This window comes from Melospiza georgiana, chromosome 20 (assembly GCF_028018845.1).
Source record: "Melospiza georgiana isolate bMelGeo1 chromosome 20, bMelGeo1.pri, whole genome shotgun sequence".
In the NCBI taxonomy this organism is placed as follows: Eukaryota; Metazoa; Chordata; class Aves; order Passeriformes; family Passerellidae; genus Melospiza; species Melospiza georgiana.
Window position 1 is genome coordinate 11,960,330 of NC_080449.1, and position 27,517 is coordinate 11,987,846.

Genomic DNA, 27,517 nt, shown 5'->3' on the forward strand with positions numbered 1-27,517 from the left:
TCCTCTCCAGATGTGCCAAACAGGCAAAATAATAGGAATCTAAGCTGGCAGCAGAAAAGTGAGAGACACTTCTGGAAAGCACCATCTAAAGCTGTAGGAACATGTTTCTCCTCCCACTGACTTTCAGGGCTTTGCAATGATTAAGACACATCACTGCCAGGACTCCTCTGTAAAGCTGCTCTTAGGTGGTTTCCCTGTGGGACAGGGTGAGGTACAGGACTTCACAGGGATCTGAGGTGAGATAGGAGATGAGGTGTTGATCCCTGGCTCCATCCATGGCTGGTCCTGGCTCAGGTGTCTCTCCTGTGGGGAGCTCTGTGGGTCCTGATGTGGAAAGCACCAGTGAGCTGCGCTGTTCACAGGGCAGGTGGTGGCATGTTGCTACCCCTGGCCTAATTTGAGTCTCACGTGGCTCCTGCTATTCCAAAATGGAAAGGAGCCATTTTAATTTCCTCCCTCTACATTAAATTTGCCGTGGTGACCAGTCATTGCCACTAACAGAAGGAGAGAGCTGAGTTCCTTGGCTGAAGTGAGGGGCCACAGCTGACAGGGAAGGGAGCATCAAAGCAGGGTGGGCACAGCCACCTCTGTCTTTGCCCTGACAAACCTCATGGTCTGCACAGACAAGTTCCCAGTTGTTTTCAGCACCCTGGTTTGTACAGCTGTGGTTTGGGGACAGCAATGACCATCTGCACTGCAGTGCTACAAAGGCTGATGTTTAACTTGTACTTTAAAGTGCTTCAGGGTAAGACATTACTGTGAAGTGAGTGTGGCATCCTGGAGCAGGGTCCTGCCACCAGCACCACTGGAACAGGAGTGGCCACCAGCTCCTAGAGGTGCACCAACTTGTGCTCCTTCTCTTTTTATTTCCACTCTTCACAGGGCTGGGCGTCTCCTGGGCAGGTATGTGGGGAGCTGGGATTTGAACTCGTTAGCTTTGTGCAGCCTGAACTTATGTCTGCAGCCTATGGAGAAACAATTTTGTTTCTTGGTTTGGTTTGGTTTGGTTTGGTTTGGTTTGGTTTGGTTTGGTTTGGTTTGGTTTGGTTTGGTTTGGTTTGGTTTGGTTTGAGAGGGGAGGAGACCAAAGAGAGAAAATGACAAGCACTTGGGAAGACCAGCTTGTTCTGGGTGAGGTGCTGCCCAGCAGGAGCAGCAATGCCTCAGAGGCAGCTGGTGAAACTGTTCCAGGGGGCAGGACTGACATACCCGTCCCTCTCACTGAGCTGAGGCCTCATTTGCAAAGAGGGATTGTGCTGGGCAAGCTTCTCTGTGGCTGCTGCTTGGACCTCTCCTGCCTAATGCGTGCGCAAGGCCAACCCATGGTGCATCTCCAGTTGTGGAGGCCTTGTTTGGTACAAGCAGGAAATAACACAAAATTTCTTCCTTTTCGTCCCATCCTCCCTGCACGGGGACTGTGTGGAGGAGGGGGAGGCTCAGACCATAAAGCTGGGCGGCTGGACTCGCGTGTCTTTAGTTAATATTTTCCCTGCTAGCACGGATTTTTAACTTGAAGCATTAGTTTCTCAATCTGTAAAACAGAGATGGAAACTAGAAGCCTCACAGGAATATTCTACACACTTCAGATGAAATTTGTCTTATCTGAATTCACATCTCCCTGCCTCATCCCCACAGCCCTCTATCTTTTTCTTTCTCTGTGATTTCAGATAGAAATAAATCTTGTTCCAGGCCTAAATTAAAAGACTGCTCAGAAGTCAAATCCCATCTGTGGCATGCCCTGTGACCTGGCAATCTTCCTTTACATCTCTTGAAGCTGGCAACATCCCAGAGTCTCAGGGAAGTTCTGCAGAAAGATTGTCAGGCTCCTGGGATTTAGTTTAGATCAGGATTTCCATCCCCAAAACCCGTTTTGGGGGGAAGGGAGAGAAGAAACAGTTTGACGCAGAGTTCTAAATCGGCCGTGTAAAGTCCATACACTTAAACTGTGAAGTAGTCTGTTTTATATTGGAATTTGTTGGTTTCTCTTAAAGGCTGTGGAAACTTAACTACAAGAAGTCCCCTTTCTCCCACACTTGCTTTCCCTGGGTTCTGTGTTCTCTGAGCATCCTGCCCTGGTGTGCGCTGCAGCCGCTGGCAGTGGCGGGGAAGGGGCTGCAGCTTGAAATCCTGAAACTCTGAGAAGTCTGATTTTTTATCTCAAGTAAGAGTTTTTTAAAATATCTTTATTTAATACCAGCACTTTGAAGTGTCTGAGCACTGCATCAAATGTACCTAAAGAATGCAGAGGAACAAAAATAACAACAGGAGGCTGTTATAAAAGCAGCAGGAGCTGTGATTGCACCAGGGCAGGATCAGGCTCTGGCCCTGCTGCCCTGCAGTAGGGGTGCCAACACCATCTCCGCAGAGGGAGACAGACTTGGGAGCCACTCCAGGACTTTTCCATGGGAATTCAGCAAGACCTATTTTCTGATGAAGCTGAAGTTGGCAGCACATGTAACCAAGCCAAGGAGTTCACTCCAGAACATGGTGATTTTTAATAAAGTCACAATTGCTGCTCTGTGCTGAATGAGTCATTTTAAAGTCGGTCCCTCATAAAACAATCACTTCCCAGATCCTGCTTCCTTCTATACATGTCTCACCAGCACAGCATGCTTTTATGGCATAAACACCACCTTCGCTTATATTGCTGCTCAACAGTTACTGCTTGTTCTCAGCGATTTCTCAACAGTGAAATCCAGGCCGTGCACAATGCCAGGGAGCAGCATGCTGGGAGGAAGGGCCGGCAGCGTCCACATCCAAAGGCAGCGGCGGGAGGCGCCGTTCCGGTGACAAGTGCCCTGCTGTGTGCGTGTGACACCGCCCTGCTGGGCACGACGGGTCCCCTGTGCCCTGGGGCCGGGCTGTGCCCTCCCGGCCGTGCCCTCCCGGCCGCGGGGCTCAGCATGGACACTCATCTACCTCATCGCTTTCTAGCCCACTGATCTTCTACAAACTTTGGCAAACTGAATTCGGTGTTGGAGCCTCTTTCAGCTGCCTGCCAAATTACATAAAATTATTTAAAATTGGCCAGTGAGCTAAAAAGATGGGGGAGGGGGGAGCTGGGGGGAGAAGACAGATGGATGGTGTGAATGCAGGAGTCTTGCGTCCTTAGGAAGCCAGGCTTAAAACATTCAGGAAACCGAAGAGGTCTCTGATCCATGAACTCTTTTGTTCCCAGGTACTAATCTACCCAACCAGGCAAGCTGTTGAAGTGCAGGATGATTTAGTTTACTTTGTTTATTTGCTTTTTGAGGAAGTGTGGGCCAAAATGATGGTTGAGAGTATGGCACGTCTCGCATTATTGACTGCGGATCGCAACCTTGTAAAACAGCATTTTTGTGAAATACACTGTGAGCATTTGTAACCTGAACACAAACTGCCAAACACACGTTCACACAACTCTGGTATTTGGTTTAATATGTATATATTTTCTTTTACAATTTGGACCTAATGAAAAACATGTGGTTTGTGCAGAGTAAAAGGAATAATAGAACTTTGTGCCGGCTGCGTCGGTTCCTGCTGGGCATTACTGACCGCATGTGGTCTCTTGCTGCCTTGTGACTCCAGATAGTGTGGAATGACTTGAACATGTTCCTCATCCCCACCCAAACCTGAACATTGCGGTTTTCAAAAACGCTGTTGTCTTGGCAACCTTCCAGATCCTTTCTGGCATTTAAATCTTGGCTGAAACTATTGGAGCAAAAGCACGTTCCAAGTATTTTCCCAGGCCTCTAGCACAACACCTGACTGCAACGCTGCTTTATTCTCAATACTCTATTGCTTCAGTTGTCTTTGCTCTTCTTTCAGCAGCAGTGGCACCCCTGTGGTACCTCCCTGTTTCCTTCCGGTTTAAAAGAAAGCCCCATATCTGCCCAGCATTTAAGCCAGGGACACCAAAACATTTTTGTTCTGTGGTTATTCACATCTGAGAACCGCAAACAGTGAGGACAGCGATGCTTCACAGGCTCTCCAGAGAGCTGAGTCAGCACTTTCAACTTCCTGAGTGGTACAGACTTAAGAGGGCATGAAATAGGGCTGCTGCTTTAGAAATGGCACAGAAACCCTACAAATGCAGAAAACTGCTCAAAGAAATGTAAATTTGAATGAGAGCCATTGAAACACACAGGAAAATCTTTCATTGTGAATGTAAATTTAAACAAAATCGTCTACCTCCTGCCTTCCCACACAAAGGAAACCTGCTGCCTCTTCCCTAGGAGAGTGTTTTACCAAGCTCATATGAAACTCTTTTTACAACATCCCTTTGTCTCTCTTGGAACCTGACCAAGAACTGTAAGCCTTTAAAGAGAGCTTTTTGCTTGTTCAGGCCCAAGGGGAGTAGCTGAGTATAAATAATAGATTGGCCTCTTCTGTCTCCAGTGTTTCTGTTCTGCTGCTCCTCACAGACACAACCTGGGAAAGGTGTGGCGGTGCCTGCAGCAGCACAAGAGCAGTTATCTGGTCTCTGGAAGAAGCACGATGATAAAGTGAGAAACAGCTGACAGGACCAGAGCTGGTATGTGCAGCCCAGCGGACATGACGTTCCAATTTTGGAAAACTGCAACTGGGGAGACTTGCTAGCTCACTGGACCTTGCTGCTGTTTTCCATACAGGGAGCCTCGGGAGAGCAATGCCTTATCTGTCCAGCCTGCTCAGCAGAAACAGCCCCTCATCCAGGCAACTGATGGTCAACAATTAATACCTTTGGAGCATACACCTAGCTAGTGAATAGTGTTAGGGATTTGCAAGGTACAGGCAGGCAACATGAATTTGTTTTTCCAAGGTGAACAGCTCTACCATGTCGTCCTAGAAAGCCACAATTGTCACTTGTTTTCAGTTTTGCCAGTGTTGCATTTTCAGTGTCATCCTTGCCTGTGAGCAGCACTGTTGTAACCCCAGGGGTCTGAGCTGTCCTGCTTCTCACCCGCCCCACTCCCACCCAGCCCTGCCTTTCTTCTCCTTTTATCTTGTGCCTTCTCAACTGTTAAAACCCACCTCCACACCTTTGCTAACAGCTACCCTTTAACAGTTGTCTCTTCTCCCTCAGTGTCAGATTCTGCCTTGAATTATCAAGTTTGACGCTGGCAGTTTGTCAGAACTCCCCAGCCGCTCCTTCTCCACTGCTGGGGGTTGTAGGAAGGGAGGTAGGTGCTGTTGGATAGACCCAAAAGGAAAGTCTGTATTTATCTCTTGGCAAGCAAAATTAGGAACCTGAGGGAGAGTATACAGGCTTCTGCTTTCTCCTGCTCCTCAGTTCCCTTCTTGGTCTCTCTGGGCAGATTAAGGCTTTTGTGCTGTTTTTACCAAGGTCAGCGATCTATTCTTTTGTATTTGCTGTTCTCCACTCAATTAGTTGAGGGCGTTTAACATGGATTTTTCATATTTGCATCGCAAATTCCAAATGATCCATGAAAGGCAGCTGTTCAGAAACTTCTGAATTCATTATCCCCAGTGTCTCAAAAGAAACTTTGCCAGCCATTTGACTGGGGCCCTGTATAGTCAGTATGATAGGAAACTGTCAGTCATTTATAGTCTGCATTGAAGAATTAATGTGATGCTGTGGCATCTGGTTTCCATTTTACATTCCCTGCAGCCTCTTCTTTACCTGACTTGCCATTTACTAATAGTTGTGTTGACTGATCAGTAGGTGGAGAGCTGTGCTGCAGCCCCCAGGCCTTTGTCAGCAGGGCCATCACAGTCCTTGCACATCTCACTGCTGTGCATGTGCTGTGCACCGTGGAGAACAGCCCATGCCAGCCCACAGCCCCCTCCCTGCTCCCAGGGACACGGGCTGGGAGCGGGCACAGGATGCACAGGTGCAGCTGCAGAGCACTCCTGATGCTCTTCTGCGTGACACACGCGTGTGCAAACGCACCTCACAATCACATGCACAGGCTCCCAGCTCTGCATTCCCACCCCAGGTCTCAGCTGCATTCCTTGCTGCAGGAACAGCATAGCTGAGAGCCAGAGCCTGCTCTTGCTTTCTCCACTCTTTCCTTCCCTCCTTCCCTCCTTCCTTCCTTGGCCTTGCTGGGTGTGACAGGCTGAACAGAGTTGTTTATTGCCTTCGGTTCCCCATCTAATCAGATCTCTTTCCCTGACATTATGCAGCTCAGCACAAGTACTCCAGGTGGGATGAATCCAGTTCAGTGCCCTCCTCCCACCCTTGGCTGCTCCTATCACTAATGAACTGCAAACAACCATGTTCCCCATGTTCAACCTTCACCCTGTCCGATGCATCCATAATCTAAATATAGGCCATAATTATTCTGCTGGTGTCTTTTGGCCCCATTGACAGAACTGGCAGTGGCAGAGGTCAGGAGACCCTTTGCACCTTTAATATATTAACCATTATTTAACCATTTCCCTGCCGCTGATTGTTACAGTCTCCCTAACACCCAGTAAATGGCTGGGATTTGTTCTTTGGCTGTTCCAAAGCTGTTCCTTAGTCTGCTCCCTTCCTTTACCGCCGAATGCTGATTATTTTCTTCCCTCTAATTGGGACACTTGGTTTGTTTATCTCGTTGTGCAATCAAAATGTGAACCCAGGATGCTCTTTTCCAGCCAATGACCTGCGTCTCCCCCAGATGCAAATCCCAGTGCCGGAGAAAATGAGTGCAGGAATCGATCTCTTGGCCAATGCACTGTTTCCATGTTGAAGCAGAGGCACTGACTTTCCATATTATTATTTTTATGGCCCTGTGGAACAAACAGTTGAATATGGTGCTGTGGGAGTGAACAGTGGGGAGAGAAACTAATTTGTGCTGTAAGTAATTTGATCGCAAATCATTTGGAGAATGTAAATTGTAGGGGAGAGATGTCACTCCTGGCAGAAGGTCACCTGTGTCACCTGTCAGACAGTCCCCAGTGGCGATCATGAAAATTTCTTTGTGGGATTATTAATAAATAAACATAATGCTCTGCATTTCTGCAGCACCTTTCAGTGCAGGAACAGAAAGCCCTTCAACCTTAAGAGCTACACTCTGCAATTATTTTAACTTCCTTTCAAAATACTGTTTTAAAGGTTAAATTTGTAATTTGTTTGAATGTTTGAATGTTACCATCATAAGATGGTATTAAATTTAAATGACATTATTTCCACCTCCACCCCAGCTCATTTTGAGCTAAAGTGCAATCTCCATTTGACATCTTGATGAATTAAGTGAAGTTACAAGTCATTAGTTCTGAGACGTACTTTAAGTATTTGCAGCGCAGTAGCTCTTGGAAAGCACAACAGTGGTCAGGAATCCAGTGTGCTCCTACAATGCACAAAGTTTTTGCACAAAGTCCCACAGAATTTATAGTTTAGTTCAAAACTACGAGCAGCAGTAGAAGAGAAAGAAGGTTGGAGGTTGAAATGGTCGTGGGCTGTCCCACAGCACACAGAACACGAAGTTATGATTGCAAAGTTGTTGTGCTGTCAGTCAGCGTGCAGTGACGTGTGGCTGCTCTGCCAGAGGATGGGCCCTGGCTCTGCACCTCGGTGTGGGCATCCCCAGAGCTGTCCACAAGCTACAGGAACACCTGGGACAGGCAAAGAAAAGATGGAAGTAGAGCTGTTGATGTTGTATGATCATTGTGTGTTCTGCTACCAATAGTGCCTCATTTTTCATTTGCATTCTTTAGTCTCTGTGGATCCATATGATTAGTCTGAAATGTAAAACCACCCACAGCTTTCTCTGGGCAGGAGTCTCCTTTTGTCCTGTTTTTTTTTTCACAACAACAAGCACAGCTTGGGTCCTGACTCATGAGTAGGACCAAAAATCCTTCAGTTACCAATCTGTCCTGCTGCCATTAAAGTTTATAGCAAAATTCATCCCACTTTCCTTAGCTGTGAAATGATGCAGCTTTGGTGCTATGAATCAATCTTCAGAGCAAAGGAAGAGAACAAGTCACAAAAGAAAAGGATGACCCAGAATAGATTCCTCAGAAACGATTCCCCGTGCAAGGGGCTGGGAGTGGGAAGGTGCATGCCTGCAGTGTCTGGCAGGGTCACCCTGCTAACATCTGGCTGTGAAAGCTGGGGAGCTGTGCCAGCTCCTTTGGAATAACGAGGCGAGCTGACGGAGACAGAGCTGTGCATTCCTGCGAAACTCGCCCGGAACACTTGGAAAGGGTCACCAGGAGGAATGTCAGCGCAAACAGGGCAGGGCCTAGGACTGTTAAAGCCAGAGCTGCTCAATCTGGCTTCAATTGCCTTTCTCCTTCTCTTTTCTCTGTTTCTTTCTTCTCTCCTCTTCTCTGCCTGCTCAAGGAGGGGCATTTGAGCCTCACTAATGACCAGGGACACTATATAAACTATATAAACTGTATAAACAGGGATCAACTTAAGGCAGTTCATTAAGAAAACAGAGAGACAGAGCAATAAAGCTTGTGTCTTGCTTACACAATAATGAAGTACTTAGAAGGGTTTATCTTCACTATCAGCTTAACATATGGTTTGAGTTCACACCTGGGCCCAGGCTCTGCAGTTACCCTGCTGCTCTGCAGCCTCAGTGAGCCACATTCACACCCTGCCCAGAGAAGTGAGAGGGAGGCACCCGAATGAAGGTGCTCCAGAGCCCAGCAGCAAGGGCAGGGTGAGCTCTAACACCAGGCCTTAGTGGCAGCTCCAGACTCGCACAGCTGGAGCAGAGGGACAGCTCCAGGAACAGAGCTGTAGAAAGGAGAGCGTGCGAGTCAATATTCATCCATATATTCATGATCTGTAGGCTTGGGTGCTGTGATGCTCATTATCTAGGCATGACCTTAAAAACTGCACTTGATTGAGAACACGGCAGCCCATCTGCTTGGCAGCCCGGGCTGCCTGGGGCCTCACCCCAGCACGCTGCTCCCTGCACTGCTTCTCTGCTCTGCTGGCATACAGATTGAGGGCACAGGCTTCATCTCCAAACTTTTTGCTGGGGCTGAGACATGGCATCCACAACCCTTTCTCTCTCAGGAGCACAGTGAGTGCTACCCGTGTGTGCAGGACACATAGCTTACTCTGTGTCTCAGCTCCAACTCCATACAGCAAACTTCCTCCTCCTCCTCCTCCTCCTCGCCTCAAAATGAGCTGCAACCACAAGACTGGGTGCTTGAAAAACTCCATCTTCCACTTGTCCTTCCATAAAAGCAACAGTAGCAGCTGGCCCACAGCCCCTGTGAGGCAGAGTGGAGCTCATGCTGTAACTGTCTGCAGTTGGGGTGGTGTAGGTACCAGCGAGTGTCCCTCCACTGGGATGGAGCATCTCTCCCAGCTGTCCTCTCCATGCAGGACAATGAACAAATTCATGAATGAAAATGCGCAATTTCCTGCTCTATGAGAAGAGGACAACAGGCCTCTTCCACTTTTTCTGCACTGCCCCACCCTGATTTCAACTGACCAGAGAAATGAATGAGAACTGTTTGCTGCCACTTCATCATTTCAAACACACAACCACCAGAAAAGAGGAAGCGATTTTCAGTTTTCTGTCCATGTGAAAAATCCTTCTGCTCCTTCCTCCAGACACCTTCCTGAGCCTGTTTTTGAGCATCCCTTCTTCTTTAAAGGAAAACGCGTCTTTCTTCTAAGCAATTAAACTCTATAAAAAAGGCCATTTTCCCCATCATACTTTCCCATCTCCCCTTTCCTGGATGGCAATCACATCCTCCAGATCTCACGCTGAGAAGGATATTCTGCCACTGGTCACATCTGGTTCCCTGATGAGATCTGCAGGCGGCCGGGCTGGAGCGTTCTGAGTCACGTGCTGGCTCTCGGTTCCTTATCTGCCCCAACACCAACGCTTTCTAATCTGCCTTGATTCTGTTTCTCTCCTTTCGGAGCACGCTTATCAGTTTGAGACTAAACTGCTGCACAAATGCTCATGAGATCAATCTACAGATCTTAAATATGGTACAAAAGAGGTGTTTCTGTGAGCAATCTGTTGGAGAGATTTTGTGCTGCCTTTTCGCCTCGTTCCACGCTGGTATGCATTCCTTCAGCATTAATGCTTCCTCTGGGACCCAACCTTATGGAAATCTGAGCCGGAGCGTGCAGGCTGCAGCCGCTCTGTGCAGCTCAGCCTGCGTGGAGGGAGCTGCAGCCCTGCCTGTGCAAGGGGCAATCCACAGCCTGGCTTCTCCAGCTACTGCTGGAAGGCTGGCTCTCCTTAAACTCTACAATTTACATTTGAAGAAGAAGGTTATTTTGGGATTGTCTTTATTTTTGCTTGTTTGTTTGTTTGTTTGTTTGTTTGTTTTTTTGTGTTGCTTTTCCTCCCCTGAAAAAGAACTTCCAGCAGTCTGCTCTCTGTGTGCTATTAGGAATGGAAAATAAATAAGTCAATAGGCATATATTAAGTCAGTAAGGCCAGGAATTTATCGATAATGGACTGAGAATGAAGGATACAGTGACAGTTGCATTTAGCTCTCAGGATAAAGTAAATCAATTGAATTGACTATATGTTGATTTAAAATCCTTAAAGATTTGGGTCAAGATCATTGTAGTTTTCCCAAAACGGATTTGTGAATCTCCATACCCACAAGTAACACAGGAATGTTCCTGGTTTAATGTTCTCAGCCCCTGATATTACAGTGCTCCCTTGCTGTGCTTGGCTCTGTTGGATCAATTATCATGAAGTGGCCTCACTCCCAGTGGGTCAGTGCTACAACATTGGGCTGTAAATAGTGAGGAGGCCGAGGGTGCTCTACAACCCTGTGAGTATTGGCTATAAATGCATTAGAGGCATAAAAAATGATTTCTTTGTGTTTTAGGTTAAAAAATAAGTTATTTAAATACTTTTATTTAGGTAATTCTCCATTCCTTACAGACTCACAGTAACTACTAAGAATTCCTTTGGACAGTTGAATCAGTGTGATTTTAAGAAGTGCAGATTAAGATGTACATCAACCCATCCTTGAACTGTATAAGATAATTAACTGATTAAATGAAATTATTAGCTGGGATCTGTGAATGATGCAACCCTCATTTAGATGCATGTGTATAAAATACATTTTTTACACTTCAGGAGACTTGATCTATGGCTGATCCTACAGACCCTGAAACACATAAGTAGTAACGTAAACATCTGAAAGTTCTCACTTCAGGGGTTGTTTGAAAGAGAATTTCACACAGAACTGTAACACAGATATGAACAAAAGTCTATTTCTGTCAAGACTTAATTGAGGAAATTTAATTTTCTTTCTTAACTGAATTGCTGTTGATAATTTAAATTAATTCTGTCTGGTCTGTCTAATTTAGCCATGAAAAACCTGGATCTTGGAGCTGTGCACAAGAATGTAGCAGATTTTAAAAACCAGCTTTACTGAATAGAAAGACGGTAACTTATGGCAGCCTAACAATAGATATTTCTTTGTTGTTTTGATGTAAAGCACTTAAGTTCTTCCACCTCAATCCACTGACATTCTCATTTTAAGAGAAAGAAATGAATTTTTGCAAATGGTACATCAACAGACTTTGGGAAAATTGAGTTTGGAGAAAAAAAATTGAATTAATTTTGTTTCTCTAAGCACTTTCCCATGTTTCAGATTTTGTACTGATAGATTGATGATATGATTTGCTTTAAAACCAGGTGGCCTCTTAGTTTCCATCTGTTGTGTCTATTGCTCTGTCTCTAGTGAGAAGCATTGCAGAGCTGTGCAGGCATCTGCACCCCGGAGAGAAACTCTGTGCCATCAGAAATGCTCCAGGAGAGAGAATCGACTTTCTCTGTCTCTTAAATGTATCAGAAACTCAAGCCCTGGAATATTCACCCAAACTGATAGTGAATTTCTATAACTAGGTGTAAGCAGCTTTATAACAAAACCAAAACTGAGTGATGTTTCCAGAAGAAACAGTTAAAATCTTCCCAAACAACCACGGCAGTTTTGGGTCTCTCTGGATGCTGGAGGTGGCACTGCTTTAGCAAGAAGGTTTTCCTAAAATATGAGTTTCTATGGATAAAAGCCATTTGAGCAAAGATCTACCATCATGTTTCAGGTTCTGTAAAACACAGAATTATTTTGAAGTCTGTAAGTGGAGCCTACTGGGAAAAGTGACTTATTTGAACTGAAATGTCTTGGGCAGCAGGTTCCCCACGGCTCTGCTGTAGGTGGAGGTGATGCAATCAGTCGAGAGAGAGGGGACAGAGCAGCAACACGCCGCGAGGGCTGCAGGCACTTCCTTGGAACACGGGCAGAGATGCAGAGTGGGGCCTTTCCCGCTGCTCCCGGGAACGCGCGCAGCAAATCCCCGGCGCTGCGGGGCAGGGCGGCTCCGTGTGCCACTGCCTGCTGCGGACAGCTGCAGCGCACCTGGGGGACTGGGAAACGGCGGGGCCGGGGCACGGGCAGCGCGGGGAGAGCTCGGTCCTGTCCCGAAGGACGGGGCTCACGCACCGCGGGCCCGGCCTCAGGCCGGGGGACTGGGCTGACCTTCCCCGTCCTGTCCTGCGGGACTGGCTCCCTGCTCGCTGCTAGGGCGCTTCAACTCGTCTGCCCTACAGGAGCGATCGGAAAGAAGAAAAAGCACTTTAAAGTAGTATTTTTACTAGCAAAGGGCTGCATGGAAATGGTTAGAGTGGCAAAGGTGCTTTTGCTGGCACAGCATGTTTCATTTGTGAGCTGCTCTAGGGCTGCTGTTAGCACTGAGCCGTGCCAGCGCTGGGAGCTTCCAGCCGTACCAGCAAACATCTCCACGGAAGTTTGACAAAGGTGACAGCACTTGACAAAATAGGAGCAATTGCCTGGTCCCGAGCCCCGCCGCTGCACAGGGACCACTGCTGAGCCTCGCTCGTTTGGTTTGTGTTTATTGCCACGTTCGTGCTCACTTGTGAAAAAAACCTGTTGAATTGGAGGTTCAAATTCAACCTATGCCGAGTACTCATGCCTCAATTTGCAGACTGAGGATTTTCTATCCCAAAAGCTGGATAGATTCTGGAGCCAAACCCGTTCAGGCCGGTTCGTGCAGGAACTCGGCTGCGCCGCACTTGAGGCCCGGGGCTCCGAAACGCCTGGGCCGGACCTGCGATGGGTCCCGCTCCGAGCCGAGCGGCCCCTGCCGCCCTCCCGCAGCCGCGGCGGGAGGGGATGCCGGGCCCGGGGAGCCGGGGCGGGGGGAGCGGCGGGCGGCCCTTGGGTCCCGCGGGGCAGCGCCGTGCGGCCGTGGGGCCGTGGGGCCGTGGGGCCGTGGGGCCGTGGGGCCGTGGGGCCGTGGGGCCGTGGGGCCGGGGCCGCTCCAGGTGCGGGGCCGCAGGTGGCGCCGAGCGCGCACGCGCCGCCCCCCGCGCGCGGCCCCCGCCCGGCCTGCGTGGCAGCGGCGGCGCGCGCGCCCCAGCGGCGGCGCGTGCGCGGGAGCGCGGGGCGGGCGCGCGCGCGGCGAAGTTCCGTGCGGGACGCGGCGCCGCTCGCTCGGTCCTGCGGGGCTCCCGCGCCCCCGCGCCGGCACCGCCGCGCCTCCGCCGCGCCGCAGGTGAGACTCGGGGCCCTGCGCTCCGCCGGGCCGCGCCGCCCCGCGCCGGGGCTGTGTGCCCGCCCGCCGCGGGCCCCGGCCCCGCGCGGCGCCTCCGGGCAGCCCCGGCTGGGCCGCGGCACCGAGCGAGGGGCGGCGGGGGGGATCGAGCGGCGGGGCCGTGCGGGAGCGGGGGGTCCGGGCCGCGGGGCCCGCACGTGCCCGGCCGGGAGCGGGAAGCGGCCGGGAGCGGCACCGGGCGGGTCAGCCCGGCGCCGCCGGACGGGCCGAGCGGCGGCCTTGCGACTCGAGCAAAGTTGAGACCGTGGCACCAACACGAGCGTTTGCGCGCTCCGGCGTCGCTCGGAGGCTTGGGGAGGTTTGGGGGGTTTCCGTTTCAGCAGCAGCTCTGCTCCGAGCCCACGCTCCCCGTTCCTGCCCCGCGCCCCTCCGAGCGCCGCTGCCCCCGAGGCCGGGATGTGCTCGGCTGTGCCCTCGGCGGTGCCCGGGACTGGCGCAGGGAGCCCCGGGCTGTGCGGGCGGCCCCAGACCCTGCCCGGTGCTGCACGCTGGGGTCTCCTGAGAGCCGTCCCGGCCGTTCCCCGCTCCCTCTGCCGCGCTCGCTCCGAAGGTGGGAGCCCGCGGTAACCCCGCTGCCGGAGGAGGATTACACACGGCATGGGGAGAGCACATGGTGCAGCTGAACTATCAAATACCATCTTTTCTCTCCAAAGTGTGATTTATGCTTGGTTCGAATAACGGTGAATTTCTGAGCCCATCTGTTTGTCTGCCTGTTCGCACGCATGGAATAGCTCTGCCCATGGTGATTGCCTATGGCATTATTGCAGGAGAAGTAGTTTGATAGGAAATATTGTAGCAATTAGAAGTCCAGTGATGCAAGTTCCTGACACATTGAGGCTGTCTTGCTGTCAGTTCTGTATCTCCTTTAAAAGTTCATTTTTTTGGTGAATCACTGTAAGCAACCGTTTAACTTCTGCAGCATTTCTACAGCTTTCACATTTGAGACATCTCTTGACATTGAGTCAAACTCTTTCCACTGTTATTTTTTTCCTGTAGACATTCTTTGTGACAGTCATGTTCTGTTAAGCAACAACAGAAAAAAAGAAGGAACTGCTTTTAGATAAGACTGTTGCTGCCTGTTTCCTCTGGCTCTGACTCTTGGAGACCTAAAAAAATGGGAGCTGTGAGAAACTTTTATTATGATGGAAAAAGAGCATCTTCTGTGGGAAGTGAGATTGTAGATGGAATGTGAGTGACTGCTGTCACCCCAAAGGAGTTGTCAGAGCAGAACCAAACTTTTGCTTTCTTAACACCTGTGATGTATAAAATGTTTCTGCTTGTTTAATTTTCCCCTCCTTCCTCTGGAAGTCTGTTTTTTGACAAATAGGTATTTTGTGAGAGAGGATGGATGCATAATTGGAATGTTTTTATATACCTTTTCAAATTCTTCACTGTTCATTTTGTTGGGAGAAAACCAGATGAAGATGAATAACTTGAACCCCAAGCCCATATTGGGAAACAGGTTTTTTTGTAACACTTGCCCTCTATGATCCTGCCTGAAAAATTTTATGTCAGTCTATAACACTGACTTATACATTGAAAATATTGAGCCTACACTGGCTTTTTCTTATTTCTTGCAGTTATCGAGGCTGTACTGGAGAAAATAGAGATTCTGATGCTCCTCATGCAATGTATTTTTGGGCTTTATTCACACCTACCTGTTGGTCTGAGGAGCTCTTGCAATGGCTTGAAAGAGGTTTTTACATATTGAATGAGCTGTTGTTTACTCAGAGTAAAATGAGTATTTTTGTTTGAATGGGGGTAGGAGGCAGAAATGCCCGTGTGGTCTTTTCTCCTGCTCTGCCTCTGCTCTCTTGGCTGTAAAATGGGGGTGGTTACCAACAAGTCCCCTTCCTGAACACCTGCAGCTTTCTAGAAGTGTAAAGGATTCATTAGTGGATGTATTTTAGCATCTTTTCTTCCTTTATGTGATGCAAAATATATTTGACCTCAAGGCTATGAAAAATGTATAATAACAACCAACCTGGCAGAACAGACCAACCCGTGTGGCTGCAGCAGCCAACAGCTGGGGCAGGTGGGAGAAATCAAATGTATTCAGTCTGAATTTAAAGCAAGAAAAAAAGGAACTGTGGCTGGAGGAGCAGAGGAAGGACTTGCAGGAAGATTTCAAAAATGAAATGACGAAAGTGGAAATCTGGGCCTTGTAGGACATTTGCTTTGTCCTAAATGAAAGCTTAGATGGGTCCTTAGGGAAAATGAGTTTAATAGCCTAACTTCTGCTTTAGTGTTTGTCATTCTGACTTGCTTTTCTTAGAGGTTCTTGTTGCAAAGGAGGTTGTTCATGGTGATCTTCAGCAATGAGAACACTAAGTACACGGAACCTCATTTTAGAAGCTGGGCTCACCTTCACCACTGAACAAACCTGTTTCTAATTGCAACTTCCACAGTTTTACTACAGCTCAGCACTTGTATAGACAGACAGTGGTTGTGACGCTTTGTGTGGTTTGAGCACAGAATTATGGTTCTGGAAGTCGTGAATGGCCGTTCTGCCCATGACACACACTCCTGCATTTGCCTTGGAAACTCACTGAACCAGTCTGTTTTACCTTTTATGGGCAGCTGGTGACTAACCCAGTGTACACCTCCCCAGGTGCTTGACTGGGGTGTTTGTAGGAAATTATGTGATGTGTGTCCTTGTAGCCAGTATAAATACAAGCTGCAGGAAAAAATCTTGTAACATTGAAGGCAAAAACTTCATAGCCATGCAGCTGAAATATAGTTTCTGATGATGACCTTGATACCACTTGTCACTGAAGATGCTGACAATGTAGCAAGAGAATGGTGAGCTGCTCTGCTCCTGGCTGTGGGACAGGCACGGAGGCAGAGGAGGCTCTGTGCCCGTGCCACACTCCATGGACTGGGCAGAGTGGCCTTTCCCAGGACACAATCACGTGGAACTTAAAGGTTGTCTAAAATGGGCAAAGTGAACACTGTCCTCTTAAAGGCAGAGGCCTTGAAAATAGTTTTTTTGTGTTACCAAATGCTGTTAAGCTGTGTTTATTGTACTCACCCTCTGTAAAGCTTTCAGCACAAGCACACGCCAGTACTCAGGCAGGCCCTGCTGCTCTCCTGGCAGGTCAGGGAGTGCTCTGGGAGATAAGAGCACCTTATCTCCAGCTGATGGGAGCAGTGGGGAGGATTCCGTGTGTCAGCACCAGGCAGTCTCCGTGGGCTCATGTCACTCACTGCTGCTGGCCTGGAGGGTTCCCTGGTGTTCCCAGGCTGGCATTCCCCATCCTGTGGGCTGCCTCAGCTCTCTGCGAACTGCTGTAGAACCAAGGAGCCCAAAGGGGCTGGATTAAATCAGAGCTCAGGGCCTGGCTCTTTGTGGCTGGGAAGGGCAGGTGGTGCTTTCCCAAGCTGTGTCCTTGCCTTTTCCCCTGGTGGGACTGAGGGATCCAAGCCTGCTTTTGGGGACTGTGGTGGGTGCCCTGGGAACAGGCTGGACCCTGGGTCTCTCCACTTGTGAATTCCATGTTTCACTGCAGAGCTGTGTCTCTAAAGTTAAATGGAGGAACATGTAGTATCTAGGAGGTGAAAGAAGAGTTCAAAGTGTTCAAGCTGAGAGGTGATGGTGGCCCAGTCAGTGTTTTTCTTTTTGAAGAAAAAAACCCAGAAGCCAAAACATTTGCATGCAAAATCTGGATTTAGGTCTGACTGGAAAGTCATAGTGCTTTTTGGAATTGCTGCAGTGTGTCTAAATTACATAGAAAATTAAACTGCACAATAAAGTACTTATAATTCTTTTCTCCCAGGTTTTGGGGGTGCTGAGGAGGTGTGTGTTTCTAAAGCTGGGCTGGGAGCTGCTGTCTGGAGCTGGCTGCAATGCAGGACGGGTAGAGCTGAGGTTCTGAGTGTGAGACCAAGTGCCAGTGCTAGAGCCTGGCAGTAAAGTTTTGTTTAAAACCAGAAAAGCACAAGGAGTTATTTTTAATAGTGGTTCAAATGCAGAAACCTGTGAAAGTGTCAGATATTTTTACAGATAAGTATTTTTCTATCTTGACATATTTTTTATATGCACCTTGAATTTAATCAAGATTACTTCAAGTTCCAACCTGTTCTAAGTATTTAAACATCTGGGCTCACTGTAAGCGCCATTGCTGTCCAGACATGAGAAGGCTCTTGGATTGTTTTTTAACATTTTAAAATATTTCAGCAAAAAGCTGCATTTTCTATTCTGTTAAAACAGTATATGTAGTTTCCAGTGTTAAATCTTGTGACATGGCTTATAACATGGCATGATACAATAAATTGCAAATAATTGTACAGTGTCAGTACAATTAAAGAAATTAAATTTCTAAATTATTTACTTCAGCGTGGTGCTACTTTAAGTGTCTGCTATCAGAGATTCCAGGCAGTGAACAGCTGTCTGTCGCAGATGGGAGAGGAAAAAAATCCTTAGCTTCTTCCTTCTAAAAAGGTTTCCATATAAACCCTGTAGAAATGTAATACAACCTTTTAGTCAAATTTGAGTTTCCTGTTACACGTTTAAGTGAACCGACAGCAGACTCGGATCTATTTGAAACCAAGTGGTGTAAGTGAATGCAACCTTGGGAATTTTGTACTCCAAAGCATTCTTGAAACCTCAGAGATGCTTGTTGAGCTGTCAGATGTATTATTTATTGCATCTTTAAAAAAAAAAAAGGCCTTGCAGGTAGTTCATGCCTTCCATAGTCTGCTGTGTTTTGGTGAGATCAGGTGGTGCTGTCTGTCCTGTGCTTGCACTGTGTTTCACCCGAGAAAATCAGGTAGTTTAGAGACTGTCAGCAAATCCACATTTTTAGTCAAGTCCAGGTATAAGTAAGTCTGAAAAAATTTTCAGGTTTAAGGTTGAGTGTTTTCTGCTGAGATCTTGAGATGGCAGAAATGGAGTTTGGCACAAAACTGCATGAAGTTTGGGATTATAAATTGGATGTGCTAGTTCATTGTTCTATGAGCTAGTTCACCATGGCAATTATAAACTTATTAAAACAGTTAAAACATGTCAAATCACAAAGTGCAGAAGATGGTAGGATTATTCTTTTTAAATGACAAAGTTGTTGCTGCTGTTGGCATCTAGTGTCTCCTTTATAGTGATTTCCTTGTTGTCTTTCTTGGTTTAACCCCTCTGGACTATTTATAGGCATTTTACAATTCTTAATCACTTCTTAAAGTTTTTGTGTTTATTTGTTTTGAGTGACTTTGGTCTCCAGTTCTGGACTCCAACCTTTGAATTGTGCTTCACATGATGAATCAAAGTATGTTCCAGTCCATCCCCAGACCTTGGGCACCAGTCTGGACAGATCAATGCAATGTTTAGGAAGGCAATTAATTTTTTTGTTTTATCCAAGTACTGCCTGGTTTGGGCTGTAGTGTGAGGCAGTTCTCTCTGTGAAGCTGTTGAGCTTTCCCTGTTGGGAGCAGCGGTCCCTGCTCGCCTCAGCTCCCCAAGGCTGCACCTCTGGGTGGGCTCATCCCAGTCCAGGGTGTAAAAGGCTTTTTTCTGAATTCAGCAGATGGATGGATGGATTATTTGTATAACATCAGTTGGAAATGGTGTTGAAATGCTGATTTTCCAAGCGTGGAGATGCTGCTTCCCTTTTGGAAGTGAGCCCTCTTAGCAGGCAGGGGCTGCTCCTCATGTGCTGTTGGTGGTGGCAGGAGGACATATGGGGGTGTATGAACTCAAACCATCCCAAACCAGCCAAGCTGGAGGAGCCAAGGGTGACAAACTCGAGTGTGGCAGTGCTGGAGAAAAGGGCAGAGATTCCCCTCAGAGCAGGGTGATAACATTTGGCACTGCACAGCACCTTCCAAAACGAGTGGCTGTCAGAGTGTTCCCTCCAGCCAGGGCAGCACTGCCAGCAAACCTGAGGGACCTTCCAGGGGAGCTTTCAGTGTCTTGGTTTCAGTGCATCCTCCCACCTTTCAGCCCAAACACCCTTCCCTGTTTGATGTGGTGGGACTCTGGGACTGGTTGTGCTGTCCCTTTGGGGGAGGCTGTTGCCATCGTGCTCCTCCACGCAGTGTCTCCAGATGAATCACGGTCTCCTCAGCACGTGGGTGGGATTGCAGGGCCAGAAACCGCTCTGATAAGGGCTGTGACCCGGTCCCAGCTCAGCCTGCTGACAGAGCAGGTGTTGCTCCACACCCTGGGGAGGATTTGCAAGTCTTTCGTTTTGCAGAGCTCAGTGACAGATCCTGTTCTCCAGTTACTTTTGTCGTTGGGTCTTTGGGAAGCCCTCTTGCTGTGAGGTGGGAAGTATCCACCAGCCTGTTAAAAACTCATGGTTTTTGGAGTGCATGGAGTTTTAAGTCCCTGCTGAGAGGAAAAGCAGATGCTGGGTGGTTGGGACTGCTGCCTCTGAGAGCTGGGGGTGGCACAGCCCGAGCTCTTTCATCCCTGCTTGGTGGTGCTCACTTCCCACACCACCACTGTCTCCTGCCTCAAGTGGTCCAGGATAATGTAAGTTCCGATTTTTCTTCTTTCCTTAGAGCCAACTGTCCCCTTTGACTTGGGAGAGTGACTTTTTTCTTAACTTGGTGATTTTTAAACTATGGAGTCAGAGGGGAAAGTCCCTGCAGAGGGTGCAGTAGTTGGGGAATGCCCACCTACAGCACAGATGACAGCTTCAAAGTACATTTGATACGATCCCTTCAGGAATTTCAGTGTCTTGTTGCTGCCATCCTGTAAAGGCATGAGTTTTCTCCTTGTTGGAACAGTGTTGCCTGTTTCCTTTCCTCTGAATGTGAAGCCTTTCTTGGAGGGTTTGTGGTGGGCTCTGCTTCTTGAGGCAAATCTCTGTCATTGCAGTGAGGAGAGGGGAGAAAAGCTGTAGGTATTTTAAGTTTCTTTCCCCAAGAGTAGGGTTTCAGGGTACACAGATACTAAACATGAACACAAAAATTCCTTCCTCTTTCATGGAGATTCTGATTAATTCTTTGTGCTGCTTTTTACAACTCTATCAGAGTTGTAAAAAAAATGAGAGCCTCAGAAATATTAAATTGTAACAAAACCCCCCAAGAAACAATTAAAAGGTTTTAAAAAACATGACTGTATTTTAAGGAACCAAGTAAGTCACAACCATGTGTCTGTGTGCCACCCTGTGATCAGCTGGGAAACCCAAGGAGTGACTCTCAGCTGTCAGTGTATTAAGAAGCAGTGCTGCCTTTTGTGGAGTCTGTATATACTGAACTCAGGGCCATGGAGTAAATATTCTTGCTGTGTGTTCATAATCATTCTACTTAGAGTAAGCGCTTCTTGGGTGGGTATTACAAACCTGTTAATCTTTATGGTATTTATAGGGTAATTTTTAACTCTCTTGAGCTCTTTACTTCCTTGTGGGTCAATTACTCAATTTATAACATTGTGTCAGATGTAAGAACTTTACCATCCAAGAGTAAACAGTGTTGGGGATGGTTCTCTACCTGTGTTTGCACTTAGTTCTTTGTGTATTAAGGTATGCAATAACTTACTCTGTGACTGACTTATTGGGATTTATTTTAGTTCCTGTGGTTTGTGCTTTGAAGTGACTGTAATGTCTTATTTTAACTTTTCTGCTTCATCACTAATGCAGGAAGAGGGACTGTTCTGCTTTTGCACTTGCCTTGCCACGTGGCTTCCAACTTCCCTGGTCAGGCATAGCTGCACCTGGATTTTGCTGGACTTGAAAAATTTCTTTTGATGAGTTGTAGTGTGTTATTCACAGGTATTAATAAGGTGTCAGCATTGGGAAGATTAGGAAAGAAATGCAGGCTGGGCAGGACTCTTGTTTCCATGAGTAAGCTCATGGTTTTTAATAATCTGATACTACTGAGTTTATGCTTCAACACTGAAGCTTATTAGACCAATAGAAAATGGTTACAGAGGGCAGAATATAGTGGGAAATGTGATTTGTCTCTTATACAGAGCTTGCACATTTAGTTATAATTTTCTTGAAAGGTTAATTCCCAGCTTCTCTTCAGAACATTCTGTGCAGGCCTTTCTGTAGGGAAAAAAAATTGGACCCAATTTAAATAGACAAGTCTTGTGAATCCTGAAAGAATTTGGGCATTTAGCCCAGGAAAGGGAGAGTTCTCTGCAAGAACTTCATTAACCCTGTCTGTCATCAAAATAAGTAATAAAAGTAGCTCTGCAGACATTGTAAAGAACAGATCTTCTTTGTTTTACCCTGTGGCCTTGGTCTGCAAGGTACTGGTGAATGAATCTTGTTCTTTAGGGACAGCTGTGCCTGTGTGGGAGGGGAGATGGAGATGTGCTGCATGCAGGGATACAGAAGCGGGGAGATGAACCAAAGAGCTGCATTTGTTTTTGGAAAACTTGCGCCATCAGTTGCAGGTACTCAGGAATGTGCAGGGAAGCTGACTTTTATTTAGTAGCAATATTGATAATGCCGTCTCACTCACTCACTTTTCCGCCCCGGTTATGCTGGGGTGGAAAACCCACAGATGCTATTTCTAGCATAGCTATTTTTGTAAGTAGAGAAATGTTACGTGGAGAAGAGTTTCTGCTTCCGTTTGGCTGTTGCTTGCAGGATCCAGATGCTGTGAAGCACTTCCTGCGATGCCAACATCTGGCTGCCTGCACATTTTGGGTAGAGTTTTATGAGGTGGCTTTGAAGTTGCTTTTGGATTTGAATCACATGAATCTTTGGATTGGCTGGGCTGCACAATTCTCAGCATCATTTCCTTTTCCTTCTGATTATGGGAAATGTAAATACTTCAAGCTGTTGTTCTGATGTTTTGAAGTTGGGGGAACATATATCTCTATTTTCCTCCATTCCTTTTCCCTGGATTAAAGATATAATTTGAGTCTTTAATAGCCAACAGCACGGCTGTAGAGAGAAGCTGCATGAGCAGAGTTGGTTCCAGCAGGTTTTGTGGATTTTGAGCCCATCTGACATGGGCTTGCTCTTGTACTTTGATCTACCTTTCTCAAACATTTCAGAAATTTCTGCAGTATTTCAGAAGTATTTTTGTGAGGTTTGCTTAACACTTCTTGAGTGCTTGGAAGTGTTCTAATTAAAAGATATTTGTAAGTGCTAAGTGGTGGTGTTTCCAATCATATATGTACATAAAGATTTATAGAAAACTTTGTTAAACTTTCTGAGGACGGGCTGGGCTGAATGGATGCCACGTTCAGGGTTTGCCCCTTTAGCAGCAGAGCTGATTCAAATTTTTTTTTTAACTTTGGATCTTGGTTCTGGTTTTGTCTTACCGGCTTAAGATGGTCTGTTCACTTGTGCTGCTGTGTGGGATGGGTGGTCACTAAAGGTGTCTGACAGGATCCAGCTGTGGAAGCAGTTTGCATTCTTTGCTGTGTCTTATAGAAACTTGTTTTAGGGGGTGGTTTGGGTTGAGGGGTTTCACCATAGCCTCAGAACAGTCCATCTGCCCGAGTGCTTGAGTTTTGACTCTTCTCCTTGACAAGGGTTCTTCGGGTGCAGCAGGAGAGCGGAGCTGTGTTTCAGTGTCATTGTCACCTGGCTGGGGGCTCAGAGAGATGTTCCCTCCTGTGCCAGGAGCCAGCCTGGAACGGGGGTGGTGCTGCTGGTACAGACAGTGTGTGTTCCACGGGATGGGACTCATTTCAGTTAGCATTTAATGATGTGAAAATGTCTGGCAGTTTCTGTGAACATTTACGTTATGAATATATTTCCAGCCTATATTTAATCTTCCCTTCATCAGAAATGAATGAATTCCAAGAAGGATAACAGAAGTGTTCTTAAATAATTTGGCTTCGTGTTTGAAAGCTTTATTGCATTATAAATTAAAACGTGAGCATGTTGTCACATGCTTGGTAAGCAGTACAGTAAAATTCCAGGTAGATTTGGTATGTGTTTATTTTTGACATGTGTGTCATTACCAGCAGTGGCCTGAGAGATCTGGCTCTAATGGTTCAAAGGTGATAAAAATGAATACAGTGAATTTTCTGGAGGGCTCAGAATTCCAACTGCAAGAATATAAATTAAAGTTGGCTTGTTACTTTACTGAAACACACCTAAGTGAAAACTGCTAGGGGAAGAATGCAACCTGCCGTTGCTGTACCATGGTCACAGTATCACCTCTCTTCAGAGGAAGTATTGTCCCTTTAAATGCTGCTGACTGCTATCCACCCTGACTTTTGGATGTGAATATGTATTTGATGTTTACATCCTACACAAACATCACACATAAATATTTACATGTAGTGTTTACTAGGAAATTGAGTGCAGTGGAAGAAGGGGTGGGAATAGTCCAGTTAAGCTGGTGAGAAGGAACATTTACCTTAAAATATGAATCACCAAGTGCTCTTGGCACTGATCCTGGAGCTGTTTCATAGGAGCCCTGTGAAACCATCCCTTGGAATGGATGGATCTGCAGAGCATCTGAAATGTGTCCAGAAGACTTAGACAATTATGGTTTTTGGTTCAGGACCAAGTTCTAGGGAGCTGGTACTACAACACAGGAAAAAACTGACCAAACAAACCCAACCCGTAACTCTGCTAAAACTTTTAAAACTTAAAACTAAAATTAGAAGTCAGCTGCCTGCCTACCTGGTGAGAGATGGGCACTTGAAATGTTCTCTCAAAAGTGTTGTATTAGCTCAAGTGGCATCCTCAAACACAGTGATCCAGCCAAGCACACTCTGCCCAACCTCGCTATTTTCCAGCCACTGTACTAGATTTTCCCCCAAACCAGAAGACAGAGTATTTGAAGTTATAATGTTGCTTGCTTAGAATGGGAATACAGACCTGAGCTGGGTGTAGGTAGTGATTTGAAACAGAGTGGGATGTTTCATGCAGTTAATTATTGGCAGGAAGCATTTGTTTTATTGACATCCACAGAGAGATGACTCTGCGTAGCTTTAAATAGTTGACTTAATGTCATTTTGCTTCTAGGTATGGAACAGTGAATTATGGTGTCTGTCACAGCATTTGTTTAATGAGTATCAGTTGTTGACAGGGTATGAAAAAGCTCCAGGGCTTTTCAGCCATTTCAGGAAAACATTCTCAGTTAGGGGATTTGGGGTCTTTGAGGAGCCCATCCCTTACTGGCTGTTGAAAATCTGGTTTGCACAAAGTCTTAGCAGAAACCCATCTGCATCTGCTCTCAGGGTAAATCCAACCCTCTGAAATGTGAGGTGTGACTAAACCACCATCTTCTCTTCAGTGGTCAGTTTGTTACAAGGACCCTCATCCTTCCCAGGGGGTTACAGATTGCAGGTAACTCACACTGTAATGTTTGTGTGTGTGACTCTAGAGATGCAGTTTCATCGTGATGCTAGGCCTGAAATTCAGAAGCTGTTTCTGGGTGATTTACTGGACTCTGTTTAACAGTTTTTGCTTGAACTCCCTCAGTGCAGCCAGAGCTGTTGGTGAGAGAGGCTCCAGTCCCTCTCACAGGGCAGGGTGGCCGTGCATGACCACCAGCCTCCACAGGCAGCTCTTGCTGGGCACTTTTTTACTGAATCACATTCTCTAACTGTGCTCTTGCAGTGTTCTCTCCTCAAGCGTTTCAGTGCCATTCCTCGTCTTGTTTCGTTTAACATTCATATTCATTTTTTTTCAGTGTTGGCAGGTGTGTATTTCACATTTACATGAGGGGTTTTTGGATGTTAACTGCTATTTGCTTATGGTAATTTCCAGTCATCATAAGGTGACTGTTGAGAGAGATGAGCAGAGAGGAAAAAAATTGTCAGGCATTTACAGTAAATACTCTCTGCTTTTGGAAACGCTGTCAGAAGTTTAATTGTTAGGTTCAAGTAAGTTTGTCATGTGCCAGACAGAATCAGTCTGCTGTAATGAACGGGTTACGCACTTCACCGGCAAAAAGGGAGAGTGAGAAACCAAGGGATGCTCAGGATTTCCTGTCACCTTGCACTGCAGAAGGAACAGGGTAGGCTTTTTAACCTAGCCTGTAATTAGGTTTTGCATGGAAGCATATATTACTGTGCTCGCTTTGCCAAAGCTCTTCAGTATGATGGATGAGATTTAAAGGTTGATCTGACTAAATTGCAATGAGAATACTAACGACAAAGATATTTCTGTTGTGAACTATTCCTACCAGGCATCATAGCTGTGGCAGAAATGGTGTAAAGTAATGGACAATAAAAGTCACTCGAAAATAATACTTTCCTAGGATTGGGCTGCCTTCCCCAGAGCACCTACCCTGAACCACAGCGATAATGTAATCATAAGGCCAGATCATCATTTAAATATATAGGTAATCTCATAGAGTATCCTGGCAGATTTATTTTATGAGCAAGGAAGAGGAAGAATATTATTGGGCAGTAGAGAGGAAGAAAGTGGTGCTGATGTGGTTGTGTTTATTCTGTAAAACAGTTTGCATTGCTGCAGCCTTTGGGGAGCCTGCAGTGAGCAGCACAGTGGCTCCAGGAGGAGTGGCAGCCTGGCTGCCATGGCAGTGCATCCCTGTGGGTATCCCAGCCTGGCTGCCATGGCAGTGGATACCCAGGGATGGTACTCCCATCCCTGTGGGTATCACAGCTGCCTGGGGTCCTGGTGGGTGTGCCCTGCTGCATTTCAGTCTCACACTCCCCATGTGTGGTAAAAGATGGACATTTGTGCATTAGGTTAAGTCGTGTACTTGACTGGTTTTAATCAGCTTGTGGATTTCTGGAACCATATATGACTTGCTGTTTGTTTCTGTTTGTTTTACACAAGGTGCCCAACCAGACCTGCTTGGCTCCCCCACAGGTCCCTGTGTAGGAGGAGAAGAGAGGCATACAGGGACTGAGGGGGAAGCAGATTTGTGTGTGTGACATACCTGTGCTTTAACTCTCAGTTCTGTGTGTGTGTATCTGTGTGTGTGTGTGGTGGGCAGCAGCAGGGCTGAGCACAGGGCACACAGAGCAGCTGCTGTGTCTTGCAGGAAGGTGAAAAGTGCTGGTACAGAAAGCAGTTGTAACGCTGAGCACAAGCTGCTGCTTTGCTGCCTGCTCAAGAGGTGCTGTCATGTTGATTATACATCTGGGAGCAAATAATTTGGCCTGCAGTTGAGTTGGAGGCATCCTGAGACACATGGTGATACCCGATCAGACTGGGCACAGCTGCTTCACCAGGAGCACCCGGGGCACCGGGGCGGCTGGGACTGAGTGCCAGGATGCTGATGAGGTTCTGCTCCTTAATGAGTGTCTTGTAACTAATGATCCTGGCCTTTGCTACCAAGTGCCCTGGGCTGTTCTGCCCTGAGAATCCCACCTGTCAGGTACCTGCAAGGTATCAGGGGTTTGATGGGATTTTGTGTTTTGCTCTCTACTGATTAGGTGTATGGACACTGGTATGCAGAGAGGAATTGCAGCTGGGCATGTGACAGGGGAGCTGACTGCACAAGAGAATTTTTGTTTTCCCTGTATTCGGAAAAACCCCAGGTTACCTGTGAGTGCTGCTGCATGGAGTAATAACTGTACAGAGTAAGGTGACAGTAGTGTGGGAGAAGGAGCTGTTCATCCCATGTGGGTTGTGGCCATCTTTCCTGTGATGTTAATGATGATCCTGTTCTTTTATTCACTTTCTGGAAAGCCATGTGATGCTTCACACAATTTAAAGATGTTTTGGTTTACAGTCATAGTCAAGACTCAGTGTTAAAATGTGTGATACTGCAGAACTCTGTAGGAAATTTGGAAGCAGGAATAAAAGGGAAAGTGCAGAGCTAAGACAGTGCCAAGTAAAAACGGGCCAGTGTTCAGAGTGTGCCTTGTACCTTTGCTGCTGCAGTGCAGTGCCTGTGTGTTGTTGGCAGCTATTTGAAGATCCTCTGTGCAGCCCCTTCCCGGGGATTCCCCTTCCCTGTCCCTGTGCAGTGCCAAAGCCTGGAATAGCCAAGCTGACAGCCTGGGCAGGACACGCTGTCCCGAGGTGTCAGCGGGCTCCGTGCTGTCATGTGAGCTCTGCTGGATCTCTTTTCAAAGCTGCTATTTTGTTCTTACTCCTTCCTCTGCTTCCAGCTGCAGCACTTCAAACAAGCAGTGCCCGAGTGCAGCTCCTGCCCTGGCCCGTCCCTGCTCGTGGGCTCTCCTGGGCTGTGAGT

General features: G+C 47.1%; 1 protein-coding gene across 2 annotated transcripts in view; it reads left to right on the forward strand.

The window, feature by feature from the left end:
• The first annotated feature begins 13,362 nt into the window (after window positions 1–13,362).
• NEK6 (NIMA related kinase 6) overlaps window positions 13,363–27,517 on the forward strand; it is a 42,874-nt gene continuing 28,719 nt past the window's right edge. Inside the window, exon 1 of one of the 2 annotated variants that reach the window (XM_058037895.1) lies at window positions 13,363–13,426. The gene's annotated coding sequence lies outside the window, so the exon portion shown is untranslated. The remainder of the gene's footprint in view (window positions 13,427–27,517) is intronic. The other variant, XM_058037896.1, reaches the window with a different exon arrangement.